Here is a 15,804-nt window from a genome sequence, read left to right as displayed (position 1 = left end):
GGTACAGCCATTATGGAAATCAGTATGGAGTTTTCTCAAAATTTAAAAATAGAACTACATATGACCCAGCAATCCCACCTTGGGTACATACCCAAAGGAATTGAAATCAGGACCTGGAAGAGACACCCACACTCCCATATTCACTTCAGGGTTACTCTCTCTCTGAAAAGCAATGGAAAAAATATTCTCAAGGATTAAAAAATAAAGGAAGCAAATATTGCCGTTCGTGACAACATGGATGGACCTGGAAGACGTTATGCTAAGTGAAACAGAAACAAGGAGACAAATGTTGTATGACCTCACTTATAGGTGAAGTCTCAAATAGTCAAACTCATAGAATCAGGGAGGCCGCCAGGGGTATGGGGGGCTAGGGAGTAGAAACGAGGAGATGATGGTCAAGAGGTACAAAGTTTTAGTTCTGCAAGATAAATCAGTTCTGGAGATCTGTACCGCATAGAGCCTATAGCTAACAATATTGTACTGTACACTTAAGTTTTTCTAAAAGACTAGATCTTATGTGGTGTTCTTACAACAATAATAATAATAATAATAATTAATAATAATAATGGCAGGAAACTTTGGGAGGTCATGGATACATCCATGGCCTTGATGGTGGTGATGGCTTCATGCATGTATACTTATCCCCAGACTCATCCAGTTGTATACATTAAATATGTACAGCTCTTTGCATGTCAATCACACTTCAATACAGTGGACTGAAAAAAAATAGTGAGCTCTGTGGAGCACAGGAAAAGAATTGAGGTAAAGACAATGTGGGAGCCACCAACACGCAGATGCTAATGGAAACCGTGGCTAGGAATGCGGCTACCTGAAAGAATATGTTGATTTGCACTGTGTCAACTCCCTGGCTAAGGGGGCTGCGAGATATGGAGGGAGATTTGGGGGAGGAAGCAGCCGCAAGTTTCCATGCCTGGAAGGTCAGGGCTCGCTCGTTGGGGTGGGATCAATACCAACCTGGCCTGCTCCACCTCCCCTTGGGTCCCCCTTCAGCTTCTCCAACTCTGAAAGCAGGTGTGTGTTGAGCTCTGTGAAGAGGGTGCCAGCTTCTCCAGCAGGACATCATTTCCTCTGGTTGGAGGCGATGAGAACTGACATGGGTTCCAGTCTCTAACCATGAGTTCCAGGCTCATTCTCATGGGTCCCACATCAATCTTCTCTTCCTGCTGACTTTCCTGTGGACCTCAGTTTTCAGCCTTCGACGTGACGACGGCCTTACAGACACTGTTTGATCAGCTCCCACAACTGCATGAGGTCAAATCCGTGTAACAAATGTTTCTATCTTTCTATCATCTCCTAGTCGTTCTTGTCTGATTGGACCCTGACCAATACAGAATTTAGTACCAAGAATGAGAATGAAAACTGCATCCATTATCTATTGCTACAAAGCCAATTGTCCCAAAACTTAGTGGCTTCAAACAACTAACACATACTACCTTCAAGTGGGTCAGGAATTTGAAAGCAGCTTAGCTGGTGGCTTTGACTCAGGGCCTCTCACTAGGTTGCAGTCAAGGTGACAGCTAGGGCTTCAGTCATCTGAAGGCTTGACAGGGGCTGGAGGATCTCCTCCAAACTCACTCACTTGACTGTTAGTAGGAGGCCTCAGTTTCTCACTACCTCAGTCTCTCCATAGGGCTGCTTGAGAGAGCTAACAGCCTGATATCTGGTTTGTCTAGGGAGGGCAAGAGATGGGAGAGAGAGAGAAAGAGAGAGAAAGAGAAAACTGAGTACAGGAGGGGGCCAAGTCTGCTGACCTCATTTATTTAGGTGGTTCAACAATTTTTCTGTTTCTTATCTCTTATTGCATGTGAGTAGATCTTTCAGCTATGTAAGCCGTGGTCATAGAGTTTAAGTATCAATCGTACCCCTCAAAATTTTGAAACTCTTCCTAGCCTGGAGATATCTCTTAAACCTATAACCACACACTAGCAATTGTACTAAATTGCACCCCTATACTGTAAATACCAAGTTCAATAGAAAGACAGTAGATCCATTTGTCAAATAAATAGATTCCATCATTCAAATATTTGCTCGTTACCTCGTGTTCACTGAGCATGTATTATGTGCAAGACACTGTGCTAAGCTGTGATGCACACAAATAGGAATAAAATATATTCCCCGCCTTAAAGGGGCTCCCATTTCACTTCGTATCAGTTACTCCTCCAGAAGGCCTCCGGATGTCTCCAGCATGAATTTGCCTGATGCTCTTAAGAGCTGAAGCCCAGCCTCCTTCCAATAGTGACGATTTCTTAAAATTCTGAGTCAGAACCTTAAAGAGAACGGGCCAAGCATTCCTGGGGTGATGCCTTGGCCAGAGCTAGGGGTGCCCCTCCCTTTGGGCAGCCGCAAAGCTGGGTCTCCCGGGGCCAGATGCAGGGGGTGGGCCCTGCTCAAGGGGAGACACTGCAGAAAGTCAGAGGATGGGTCAGAAGGCCTCTCGTCAGCTCCCTGCTCCCGTCCGGCCTCGTGACACACATGAGGAGAGAGTTAAAGGGAAGGTGACGGACACAAAACCCCAGCCCCTCCTCCTGCCTTACTCTGCGGCTATTTTTGGAACAGGTGCCCTAGATTTACTCCACGTCACAACAAATATTGTCACTTTAGAGCAGGTGGAGGAGGTAGAATCAGATTTTCAGTTTAAAAGGCCACTCGAGGTTGTATAAGTCAATCTGATGAGCAGGTCCTTCATATGTTGTTTTCATAAGTGGTTGTCAAGCCTAGATTTGGGCAGCTCTGGGGACGGAGAGCTCAGCCCTTCCCGAGGCTGTTCCTTGCACTGTGGGTCAGCTCTACCTGTTTGAAAGATGCCCCTAGCCCCAGACAAAACAAATTCTCTATTAATTCCACCCATTTGTCTTCATCTTGTCTTCTGGACTCATCTAGAGTAAATTCAATTTCTTTTCAAAGACAATGACGATGCCGACGACGATGATGATGGTGATAAAAACTAACATTTCTGAAGGACTGTGTTGTGTGTCAGACACAGGACTGAGTGTTTTACCTGCATCATGTCCTTCAGGCCTAACATAACCTATGAGGTAGCTACTCTTATTAGCCCCATTTTACAAAGGAGAAATTTGAGGCAAATATCAGAAAGTATCAAGATCCACCAAGTCTCTATTTCCAAGGCTCAATATTTTCCCATCGTATCAGCTCTTTCTCTTTTGTCTTGAGAGACAGCACAGTATAGGAGGAAACACATAACCATTTGAGTCAGGCTGACCCAAATTAAAATTCCCCTCTGTCTCTTACGAGTTGCTCCACCTTCAACAGGTCACGTAAATATCGGAGCTGCCATCCTCTTGTCAACAGTTAACATATTATAAGGTCAGGAGAATGAGGGGCTGTGTGTGTGAAGAGCCTGGCAAATCCCTGATATGAAATAAATGCTCAGACAGTGTTTCACGTTTCCTTGTCAGGATCCTGGGCATCACCAAGACACAGTGGGATCTGTCAGCTTCTTGAATGTCTGACATGCAGGATTGTGTGCATCAATCTCTAGGTGTCTTCTGATAGTCTCAGAAGAGACAAGGATGTGTCCCCTTTTACTGGGGGACAACCTGAGATAATATGGTCTTTTTGGTGGCCGAGCCACACAGATGATTCATACTATATTTGTAGTTGACTCAGACTCAAAAGTCTCCTCCCGCCACGTGTTCTGATTAGAAATAACATCCCTCCCATGTTCTTGGAGGGTGGATGTTTGGGGCCCTATTGCAAGAATGTATGCCTATTCTAGTTAAACTATGGCTGGCCAGTCATCTTAGATCACCAGCTGCTGTCAAATGCCTTCTTCTTTCTTTCCCTCTGGGCCAGTTTTGGGTTGGGTACCAGCTCACCATGCCCTTGATCCAATGAGTAAACGTTTAATCTCCCTCCCCCCCCCCCAACAGCAATTAATCACAAAGCTCTGCCCATTTTGCCCCCTAAGTGTTTTTTGAATCCGTCAGCATTTCTTCGGCTCTATCATCGCCACTCTAGCCCAGGCCTCTGTCATCTCATCCTGGACAATTGTGGAATCTGCTTAACGTTGGTTTCCTGCTTCTCTCTTGTCACCCTTTCTACCCTTTACCAAACAGCCAGAATGAACGTTAAAAAAATGCAAGTCATGTGATTTCCCTATTTAAAAATGTCTTTGTGGATGTGCATGGTTCTTAGGTTAAAGACTATAATCTCTTCTATTGCCTGAAGGCCTCATACGGTCCCCCCCCCCATCTATGTCTCCAGCCCTCTCTTACCACCCCATCTCTTTGAGCTCTGGCTTCACCCAGCTGCACCCAGTCCCGAGCATGCTCTGGGCTCCCTGTCCTCTGCCAGGAGCGCTCCCACCTCCGGCCTTAGCTTAGTTAATGCCTACAGGTCCTTCAGGCCTCAGCATGGTTAGGACCATGGACTCTGGAGCCAGCTTCTGGTTCAGCTCTGCCATTTGCTAGCTTTGTAATCTTGGGCATCACTTAACCTTTCTGTGTCTCAGTTTCCTCATCTCGAAAATGGGCATAATAGTAGCAATGTAGAGGAAGGCTGCTGTGAGGATAACATGTAAAGAAAGCATAACACAAAAACACAGTGCCTGGCACATAGTAAGTGATGTTAGGAAAGCATTAATGGTTATTATTATATAATGATATAATTACCCAGGAGAGTCTCTCTGAGCTCTCAGACTAGGCCAGGGAACCAGGATGTGTGCGTATATATAAAATAGGAGCCTTATACTTTTCCAGTGTAGAAGTGACCTTTTTTGTCATTTTGCATTTATTTGGTGATTATTTGCAGCCTTGTCAACTCAATTGTAAGCTCCATGAGGGCAGAGAGCCGAGCTACCTTTTACCCACCCCTTTTACTCACTTCAGTGCCTGGCCCAGTTTGTGACACTTCTAGGAGCCTCCCCAGGTCTCAGCTGAGCCTGTGACTGTGTGCTGTTGAACAGAGCAGGCATGTCTCCAGGCTGGCCATGGCCCTTTGCTCTGCCCAGTCACCCATCTGCACACTCACACCCTAGAATGCTGTCACTCGGTCAGTGACAAGTGTTCATGGTGGTTCGTCACTGGTTTCCCATCACACAGTCAAGGTTAGAGGAGTAACAGAAAGAACACTGGCCTCGATTAGGGAAGACATAGATTAAACCCCAGATCAGACACTCGTCTCTCTGTATCTCCAGGTCAGTCCTTTATCTTTTTTGAGCTTCAGTTTGGGTACCTTGGGAAAACAGACATAATATTAGCACCTGCCTTACATAATGTGGTAATTAAATAAGATGAAAAACTAACATTTATAGAGCAATCGCCACGTTGCAATAGAAGTCCTTATTCTTGAACACGACTGTCCCATTTAATCCTCGCAGCAAAGCTACGAGGCAGGTGGTATCGTTTCCCCCTAGATACTGACACCGAGAGCGATCAGTATCGTGCCCAAGAAACGCATCAGAAAAGCCCACAGCAAATGGAGAAGACCGCATCTTAGCCCCCTTCCCCTTGGTCACGCACAGTGTGCAGGGAGCGGCCGGTGCGGGTCGGAGGGCAGCGCTGGGGCGGAGGTCGTGGCTGCAGAAGCCGCGGGAGGGGCGGGGCAGCACCCCGCTCTGTGCGCCCCCGCTCTGTGCGCCCGTTTGCTCCCAGTGTCTCCTGCGGCTTCCCCCACGCGCCCCTGACATCATCTCGGGATTGTCTGCTGACATCATCAGCTGTCCAATAAGCATTAGGGTCTAATCAAAAGCGACATTTTCTAAGAATAGCTTTTATTTTCTTCGCGCCACTGGCTAATATTGTCCCCTGTCTACACAAGCTCATCAGAGTTCTTGCTGATTTGAAAGCAAATACAATGACAGTAAGAACACCACTTATTAGCATGCAGCATAGAAAGTGGCTCATCCCAAATAGTTTCATTCCTTTTTCCACATGAGAAGTTCGCAGATTGCTCAGATGAGCCACATATTACTCGGAGGCAGAAAAGTAGAGGAAAATGTGACAGCAAAGAAACCCCACAGAGAGTTATCAATGAGCTGCCTTTTGCTGCCGGAGGTTTGGAATGAGACCGGGAAAGGATGTTCTATAAATGAAGGAAATGCGAGTTGGAGACACAGGCTGGAGGTCGGGGAGGGGTCTAGGAGGAAAAGCAGCCCCAAGCCTGCTCTCATGTGTTGTACCCTTAAGGTATGCCCCGGGGAACCAGCTCACATCATTTCCAATCATGGTAGAAACTGTGGGAGATATATATATATATATATATATATATATATATATACATACACACACACACACACACACACACACACACACACATATACATATATACACACACACACACACACACACACACATATATACCATTCTCCTATTTTATGGGTAAGGGAAGTGTGGTTCAGAGAGGTGGGGTAACTTGCCCAAAGTTACACAGGCTGTACAGGGCAGACAGAATTCAACAGCCATGTCCCCGTTCACTGTCCGGGTGCGTGTGTGTTGCAGAGCACACAAGGCCCAGTCTCATTTCTCCATGTATTCTTTCCCCTGCATTCTGTCCCCACTCAGTCTTATGACATCAACCCAAGCTGCAGGCTGACAACTCTCAAATTCGTATTTCTTGTGCACGAAGAGAGCTTCAGATACAATTTTCATTTGCCTCCCCGACACTTGCATTTGGATATTTAACGGTAATATTAGATTGACTGCTCCCCAGCTAACACCTGGTCTCATCTCAAAGCCACTTGTTCCTCCTGAGGCAGAGATTGGTCCTACCAGCCCCCCATTGCAGAGGCTGGCACCGCCGCCTTTCGAGCCCAGTACAGAGAGCAGGGAGCCATCCTGTCCCTGTTCTGTCTCAGTCCCACGCCCACCCCGTGGCACCCTCCTGCCTCTCTCAGACCTCCACCCACTCCCCTCTGTTTCCGTCACCGCCACTGCGACAGTCACGGTCTCATTAATTTCCTGCGGTTAGGCCTCGCCCAGCATGCAGGCCTTCCTATGGCTGTGGCATTCAATTCTACAATGGTTTTTTTTGTCACCCCCATTTTATAAGTGAGAAAACTGAGTCCTGGTGAGGTTAAGGAACTGCCCAAGGTCACAACTGGCAAATGCAACGTCTGCCTGAAATTCAGCTCCCAGAAATCCCCACGCTGGTCCATCTCATCTTCAGGTTTTAGCTTACAGGTCACTTTCACAGAGGGTCCCCCGACCCCCCCCCCACCCCCCCAGTGAAAGCAGCCCCCAGGCCCTCTGGTTTGCTTTTTTCCCATCACTCATTGTCATCTGCGACGTTCTGGCTTATCTGTTGTTTCTCTCCCTCAACTTGACCTGAAACATTATGAAAGCAAGGCTCCCATCCTAGCAACTGCGCCTAGAAGAGTGCCTGGCATATAGTCGGTGTATAATAAATGTTTGTGAAATGAATGATCAGTTGCCAGGTAGCCGATTCAAGTTCCTAGCCACTGTGCCACACAACCTTCTTTCGCATGATTAGGATTAGGGCCTTATCACTTTGGGCGTGTGTTTGTACCTGCAGCCCCAGGGAAAGGCCTTGACGCTGAAAACCGACGCCTGGAAGCGGAGGGCAGGGAAAGATCGAAGGGAGGGCTTGGCCACGGCAGTGTGGTAATTAGTAGGGTTTATTAAGGGGCAGTTACATGAGAGGTGCTTCTTAGGTGGCTGCAAGATGAAGTGGATGCCTGTGCCTTTTAAAAATTTTTTATTGATTGATTGATTTGGGGGAGAGAGACAGAGAGGAAGAGAGAGAGAAATGTCGATTTGTTTCTCCATTTATTTATGCGTCATCGGTTGCTTCTTGTATGTGCCCTGACTGGGGATCAAACCAGCAACCTTGGCTCATCAGGACGACGCCCTAACCGACTGAGCTACCCGGCCAGGGCCTGCTGTGACTGCTAACAGGCGTCAAAGCATTACAAAGGGCGAGGGGGAGCGAGCCACGCGTGCTAGTGCGTGACTGCTGCCAGGCACGGGAGATGGCGCTGCGTGCTTGAGCAGGTCAGGACAGCAGGAGTGTTTCCAGACCCAGCCTGTGTCAGGAGACAGGGAAGGGATGCCGGTCTGTGTGAGAACACACGGTGATTAAGGTCAAAATGGGCCTCAAGGAAGTTCCAAGGCAAGCAGCCTCCCTTCTGGCCCGGGCCCAGCTTGCAGTCAGGCGGTGGTCACGCTTTGGAGCAATCTCCCCTCCACAGCTCCGATGCGTAATTAATTGCCTTCGAGGTAGAACAGATGGAAAAACCTGGAGTTAGAAACTGGGGAAGGGGTCTGTCTTGAGCATCCTTGTTTCCCTGCCCCTAGATTCAATGCGTAATCACCAATATGCACATGGATGGAGACACGTTATCCAGAGTTTACTTTTTCTGTTTCAGAAAAAAAGTGGGTGGAGGCCTTGATCAGAATCTCCCAGGCAGAAAACCATGGCGACCCATGTCTGGTTCTAATAAAGGTTTGGTGATTCAGAGTCTCCAAATTGAGCCTGATCACATCCATTTTTATAAGGCCATGTCTCAATCACATTATTTGATAGGAGTAATTGTCCCGGAGGTCATTCCCAGCATAATTTCACACAGATAAAGTGTTTCTGATGGTGATCAGCAATGCTGGGCATGTCTTCTCAGACGCGCTTGCCGCCGAGGGAGGGCAGTGAAGGTTATCCATCCCCCCAGCAGCACGTTCCTGTGCCTGTCCACTCACTGTTATGTCAGAGAGTGAGGCCTGTGAAAAACCACGAACGATACCTGGCCAAGCGTTGCCCAGCTTCTCAGATACCCTTTTCTGCACAGTCTGGGCTCCTTGCAGCTCCAGTCTCGGGCCCCCTGGGTGGAGATGCGCAATAGCAAGAAGACCATTGTCTGCAGAGTCAGACGTTTCAGTCTGAATCTTGGCTCTGCTTCTCTCCAGCTGGGTGACCTTGAAGAAATTGCTCAGCTTCTCTGAGCTGTGAGTATCAGTGTTTAGCAGGAAAAAGTGTCCTTGAAGCCCTTCCAGAAAGAGAGGCTAGAGTCAGATGTGCCAGATGTTCCTTCCTGAGCCCATGCATCGTCAGAAGAGCCCAGGTTCTGTGAGTCTAAGCATAGCCAGTTAGTATTGCTGCATGGGTGGGCTACAAATAAAGTTTGCAACTCTTTTTGGGGGTATTTATACAATGATGTCATATATCTTCCACTGAAAGTTAGTTAGAAATACGATGTGTGTTTTTAAAGAAGAAAATAAAAATCACCTATAATCTAAGCAGCCACTACTTATGTGTTGGGGTGTTTCTTATGTGATAGTTTTCTACGAAGATATAAAGTGAGGGTATTATTTTAAGACATGGCCATGAATTTCTTTTAGTGTCTGAAAGAATATGTTAGAAAGCCATTTGGTGGGTCTACAAAGCTCTTGGGTGGGAGGGGGAGGGGTGAGAAATGGGGAGGACTGCGGAGTCACCAAGGTCCTGCGAGCCTACGGGCTAGTGGACATTTTCTGGGGAGAGGATGGACATTTAGAAGAAACAAGATATGCCTATTACTCAATTTAAAGTTGTTTGTGCACTTTTCCTTGCATTCAGTCAACTTTATTATGTTCACTAACGCTGTGTGGCTGTGTGTGTGTGACTTGTACTGGAGGAAAGTCGGAATGCCACCCTGGTTCAGTGAAGGCGGGAACAGAGGCAGCCTGAGAGAATCAGGATCCCCAAGGCAGAGGCGACCTCCAGGCCCCTTGGACATGGGCCGGCCTCGGGCTTGCTTTAGTCGATGGCGTGCAGTAGAGGTAAGCCCCTGCCAGTTCCGAGCCGAGCTCTTCCAGGCCTTGACGCTTCTGCTGCTGTTCTTGGAAACTCACTGCGTGTGAGGAGGCCCAGAGCAGCTCGCTGAGTGATGAGGGCCATGTGGCCCAATCACTCTCCCCCCAGCCAGCGCCAGCCCACCGGGCATGCAGGCGAGGCCCTCTAGGTGGGCAGCCAGCCAGCCTGCCAGCTGACCTGACCGCAGAGGCACCCGCAAGGGGAGTCCAGATCACCGGAGCATTTTAAGGTGTGAGGTGATGGGACTGGAGAAATAAAGAGAGGCCAACCCTGGGGGACACTTAGGTGGCCGAGAGAACAGAGTAAAACCGTTTCCTCCTCATTTCCCACACTTTACTTTGGGCCTCACATCTGAAGCCTGAGGCTTCGTATCCCAGCCACACTTGGTCTATCAATATTTCACATGGGCATCTACCAGCCCACAGACTTCAGTTTCCCTGAGCACTGCCCTGATTCACATCAGCCCCAAGAATAAAAGCCTGTATCCTTTCCAGGCCCAATGAGCCAATGTCTTACAAAATAGGTATCTATTTAGGGTTTCCAAAAGAGGTAATGAGCCGTTGCTAATAATTATTTGAAGCCATTGGAGTTGGACCCGGCACAATTAATGCTACTGTTGAATTTTGATAATACCAGAAAGATAATTTCAGCTCAGTGCAAGGGTGGCTGCCAAGACATGCTCAGTCGTTGAAGTGAATTTTCAGACATAGAGATGCCATCTTTCCTGGCGGCATGGATTCAAGTGAATTGAGTTGCAGTGCAGTAATAGCCTCTTGTACATTCCCTAGAACATTCAGAATCGAGAGGCAGATGTTTCCAGGGAGGGGACAGGCTTGCCGGAGCCTGGAATGGCTCCTCGGGAGCGGGCTGGGGCTCCAACACATAGCACCAGCTCAGGCAGAACAGTGGGGGGCTCTTGGAATCAACTTGGAGTCATAACTTCTGCATCGGTTTCCTGTGGCTGCTGTAGCAAATGACCACCATTCTGATGACCTACAGCAACAGAAATTTACTCCCTCACAGCTCTGGAGGCCGTAAGTCCAAAGTCAAGGTGCTGTCAAGGTTTGGTGCCTTCTGGAGGCTCAGGGGGAAGATCCATTCCATGCTGCTCCCCAGCTTCTGGAAACTGCCAACAAGCCTTGGCCTCCAGATGCATTGCTCCAATCTCTTCCTGAGCCTTCAGCTCTCCCTGTCCTCTGTGTTTTTCTCCTCTTGTTTGTTCTTATAAGGATACTTGTTATTGGATTTAAGGCCCACCATAACCCAGGATGATATGATATCAAGATTACTGACTTAATGATAGCTGAAAAGACCCTTCTTTTCAAATAAGGTCACATTTACAGGTTCTGGATGGGCATATTTTGGGGGCCACCACTCAACCCACTGCAACTTCTAGGGCAGGGGGCTCCTACCTACCTCTGATTTCATCTCCTGCCTCTCTCGCCATCAGGCATTCGTTCCAGGCACACGGTCCTCGTGGCTGTTCCTCAAGCACAGCAGGCTCGTCTTTAATCAGGAATGCTGCTCCCTCTTCCAAGAACGCGATGCTGCCTTCTAGCCACTCAGCCTTCATTCCAGTGTCCCTGTCTCAAAGTGATCTTTCTTGACCCCCTATATAAATTGGCACCCCATCTCCAGTCTCTCTATGAAATTCTTCTGTACTTTATTCATGGCATTTAACACCTTCCGCAAATATTGCAGGTGTGATAATTTTTTTGGTTTCCCTTCAGTTAAATATAAAGCTCCATGAGATCAAGGATCTCCCTGTCTTACTGACTAAAATAGCATCCCCAATGAGAGCAATTTCTGCCCCACTGGAGATGCTCAATGAAGAGCTCTTGAGCAAATAAATAATGAACTGTATACATCTTGGGTATCACAAGGTAAGGTTTATAACGTGAAAATTTGACCTTCCAAAATGAGGGAAGTTTTCCAGATTCAAGACTGTCAGATATGAGACAAAGAGAAAGAACCCTTGCCCACAGGGGAACGGATGTGTGATGCAGGCCCGGCGTTGCTGTGTTTCATAAGCACCACCACGGATTCTAACGGCAGCCGGCATCGAAGGCCGCTGATCCAAGGCAGTCATGGAAATCCCATTCCTTTCATCAAGTGAGTGATATTATAATCTGGGCATGTGACATACACTTGGCCAATAAGCCATGAGGCAAAATCAGCTGGGGGATATTCTGAGAAAGTTTTTTCCATTCGGAAAAAAAGGGGCACACAGAGATACTGTTTTCCACCCCTGGGTAGCACCGTCGTGGTGGAATACGGACCAGACCTCCCCTGTGTGGCTATAGAGAGATTACACTGCATATGTCACTTCTATAATTTTCCATCAAAGTTATCCTGTTGGCTGTCATATAGGGGAGATCTAGTCCATTTTCGATTATCCAAGGACATGAGATCTGCTTTGGTTTCAAGTTTAAAAAATTAAGGAGCATGATGACAGAGGTTCCTGTCCTTTCCCTTTTTCTGATATACTATCTTCATACAGGATTTATTCTTACCTCATGGCCTCAATGTGGCTGCTACAGTTCCAGGCATCACACAAAGGCAATATCAGCTAGAATCAGAAAAGAGGTTATAAATGTCTTGGATCTTTCTTCTCCATGGAAGAAAAGCTTTCTTAGAGTCCACCCCCAGCTGACTTAGCCTTTAGGATTCATTGGCCAGGTTTATGTGTGTGCCAAGGTAAATACAATGCTGTTAGACAATGATCCCCCCAGGAGTGGGACAGTCAATAAATAGACTCCTTAAGTATCAGAAAGAAGAGCTCTGACCCCGGAGACCACAGTGTCCTGGATTCAAATCCCAGTCCTGGCTACTTTACCCGCTGTGTGGCTGGTGGTCCCTCCAGGCTACAGCTTCCTCTCCGTAAAAAGGATAAATAGCTCCCTGGTCTTAGTTCTCTCACTCCGGACAAGTCAGAGATCTGCAAGCTGCAGTTCTTTTGGCACCTTCAATCTTTCCCTTCGACAAGCCTCTCTGAGAGAACAAAAGAAACCAGTCATTCAAGAGAGTTATGTCCCAAGCGATCTAAGCATGTGCTAATTTACTAGTTATAAGCTGGAAAGAATTTTCAACCAGATGGAGGTGCTCTGCCCTTGACAGTAACTACCAAATTGTTCCCATTTCATTTCTCAGGAGGAGGCCCAGCTATAAGCTATCAGAAGGGAAATAAGGGTTTTTTTCTAACCTTTGCTCCACACTCGGCTCTGGCTTAAAGGCCTTAAATATTTCCAAGGGCTGAAAAAAACCCTTCTGGAGAGACACTCAATATCTCTATGGAAGTCTGCCGCAGAGAGGAGATGGGCTTGCACGTGTGAGTTTAAAACATGCCATGTTAAGTGAAATGTGTAAGTCTAAACCCCAAGCTCCCTTTTGAAGCACTGACACTCTCACTTGTTGGTGGGTTTTAAAAGAAATCATCCTTTGACTTCCTCCCCTAAAGTGACAGCGCCCCATCAGCGCCTGCATGGCTGAGCCATCAAGGTTTGGTAAACCGGTCGGCATAGCCCCCAGCTGCCCAGAGAACCCCCTACAGTGTCAGTTCTCACTGCTCCTGATCTCATCCAGTGGACTCAGCAAAAGCGAATTAATCACGGCTAACATGAGAGCATATTACCGCCTGCCAGGCACCGTGCGAGTATATTAACAGTCCTCACTGAAACTGATGGTGAACTTGCCACGTCTCAGACTTTGCTTCACGGGCTTTCTATATAAACTCACTGCCCTCTCATAGTAACCCTAGGAGGCCAGTGATCACCTACATTTTACATTTGAGGAAACAGGCTCAGAGGGACCGAGTAAGTTTCCTGAGGCCCTTTAGGTCATGAGTGGCAGAGTCAGGCTTCAAACCCAGACGCAGAAGTCACAAAAATGCACAATTATGTAGGTTCATCTACTTCCCAGGAATGTAAATGTGTTATATGGAGACGTGCAAATCAGCAGACTGAGCTTTCTGTGTGTGAAAGTGTGGTCAGTGGGCTCATTGTGGACACGAGGAGACTACTTTTATTTTTTAACTGGAACTGAATTAAAATATTATTTTATTTTATTTTATTTTATTTCCAGAAAGAAGAAAAATGCTCTGAGTTCTGGTCAGTACTGAAGATTAGAATTAATTCTACCAAAGAGAAGCCATCTCCTGTTTAATCACAAACTTTGCTTTGTAGAGGGGAAAAACACTCATGTTTACCAAGCGCTGTCCTGGAGATGGATGCATATTTTTATTGGAATTTTAGAGAAACCTGATGAATAAAGTCAAGATTTACATTGTACTTCTGAGAAACTTGAGTCTCAGATTAGGAAATATTCCCAGGGCCATTCAGCCACCAGAGGTAGAGCTGGGATTTGAACTCAGGCCTTAGGAATGCCAAAGATCAACTAAATAAGGTTCCTTTCTAAATAGGAGTGTTCGAATATTCCAGAAACCCATTTTCTGTAACTAGGTGTATATCAGACAAGAAAGGAGCAGAATTAAGGCTGCCAGTTGGACCCAGAGTGTTTGTACAAATGTTCATTGGTCATCAACTCTATGCCAAGCGCTGGGGCAAATGCTAGGGATACAGTGTTGAAAAACAGATACAGTCCTTGTCATGGAGTCTAGTGCAGAGGACTGTTGTTAAACATAGAAAGGATTATATCAAAACAAAACAAAGGGGGTGTGTGTCTAATTTAAAGATATGATTTTAGTTGAGCCTTGAAGGGTGAGGCAGCTTTTGCAGATGAAAAGTGAGGGAGAAGTGCACTCTTGGCAGCAGTGACAATATGTGCAAAGGTCCTGAGGCAGCAATGAGCTTGGCACTTTGAGGAACAGAAAGTTCAATGTAGCAGTATGAGTACTGAGAGGGCCTAGGCCACAGAATAATATTAGAGAGGTGAACTTGGAGTCTAGCCTGGAAAACGACCCAGGAAGTCCTAGCTTAGGCTCAGCAGGAAGAGGCCAGCCCCTGCAGCAGGATCCCCAGTGAATCAGGGCCTCTGGAAGCCACAAGGGAGGGCTAGGAAGGAAGGTGAGCTGCAGGCACAGAACAGAGCCACAGAAGTGAGCAGGTTGGAGGGGTTGGCTCAGGGAGCTAGCCGGCATCCTCTTGTCCCCATACAAGCCCTTTCTTCACCTCTAGTTATCTCTGTAACATTAGACCAGACTCTGGAACTGTATGGCCTCCCTGTCTCTTTTTTAAAAATATGTTTTTATTGATTTTTTAGAAGGAGAGGGAGAGAGAGAGAACATTGATGCATCAACATCAATAGGCTGCTGGAGATCGAGCCTGCAACCCTGTGCCCTGACCAGGAATCGAACCAGCGACCTTTTTGTGCATGGATGAAGCTCAACCACTGAGAACACTGGCCGGCGGGTCTCCCTCTCTTTTAACTGGCTTCATTTTACTCATGTCCATCATTGTGACCTTCCGAAACAGATCTGAGAACATTACTACCCAGCTTTCAGAGTAAAATCAAAAGTCCTTGGGGGAAAACACCAGCTCCTTGGTGAGTGACTCTCTCCAGCTCCTCCGACCTACAGAATTCAAACTGCACCTCATTCCGTGGGATTTCACCAAGCCTCACCTTGCACTCACTGATAGCTGCCAAGACCACGTCCACAATCTTTTCTAGCTCTAAGAATCCCAGAAAAAAACCCGCAAACTCTCTTTTTGGTAACAGACACCACAGATTTGCATTTTTCCCAGTACCTTCCTCTGGGTCAAGCATGAGTTCAGCCAATGACAAGGCCCCGTGTGAGCTCCATGTGAGCTCGGTCCCGCTTTCATTAGACCTGTTTGCCTTTAAGGCTGGAGACACATCCTTAAAACTGTGGCTTTAGAATCCAGGGTGCAGAGGGGGGCAGAAATCTCTGGAAGGAGTTTTGAGCTGTGAATGAAAGGCCATTAAAGAGGCTGTGGGATTAATTGGAAGAGGAGCGTGTAGTTTGAATGGCTGGTGATGCTTACGCTTGGGTGTTCTCCCTGCTCAGGTAAATACCAGAGGGGTCTACTCTGCCCAAAGGACACA

Source organism: Miniopterus schreibersii (assembly GCF_964146895.1).
Source record: "Miniopterus schreibersii genome assembly, chromosome: 3".
NCBI lineage: Eukaryota > Metazoa > Chordata > Mammalia > Chiroptera > Miniopteridae > Miniopterus > Miniopterus schreibersii.
Note: the sequence above shows the minus strand (reverse complement) of the source record.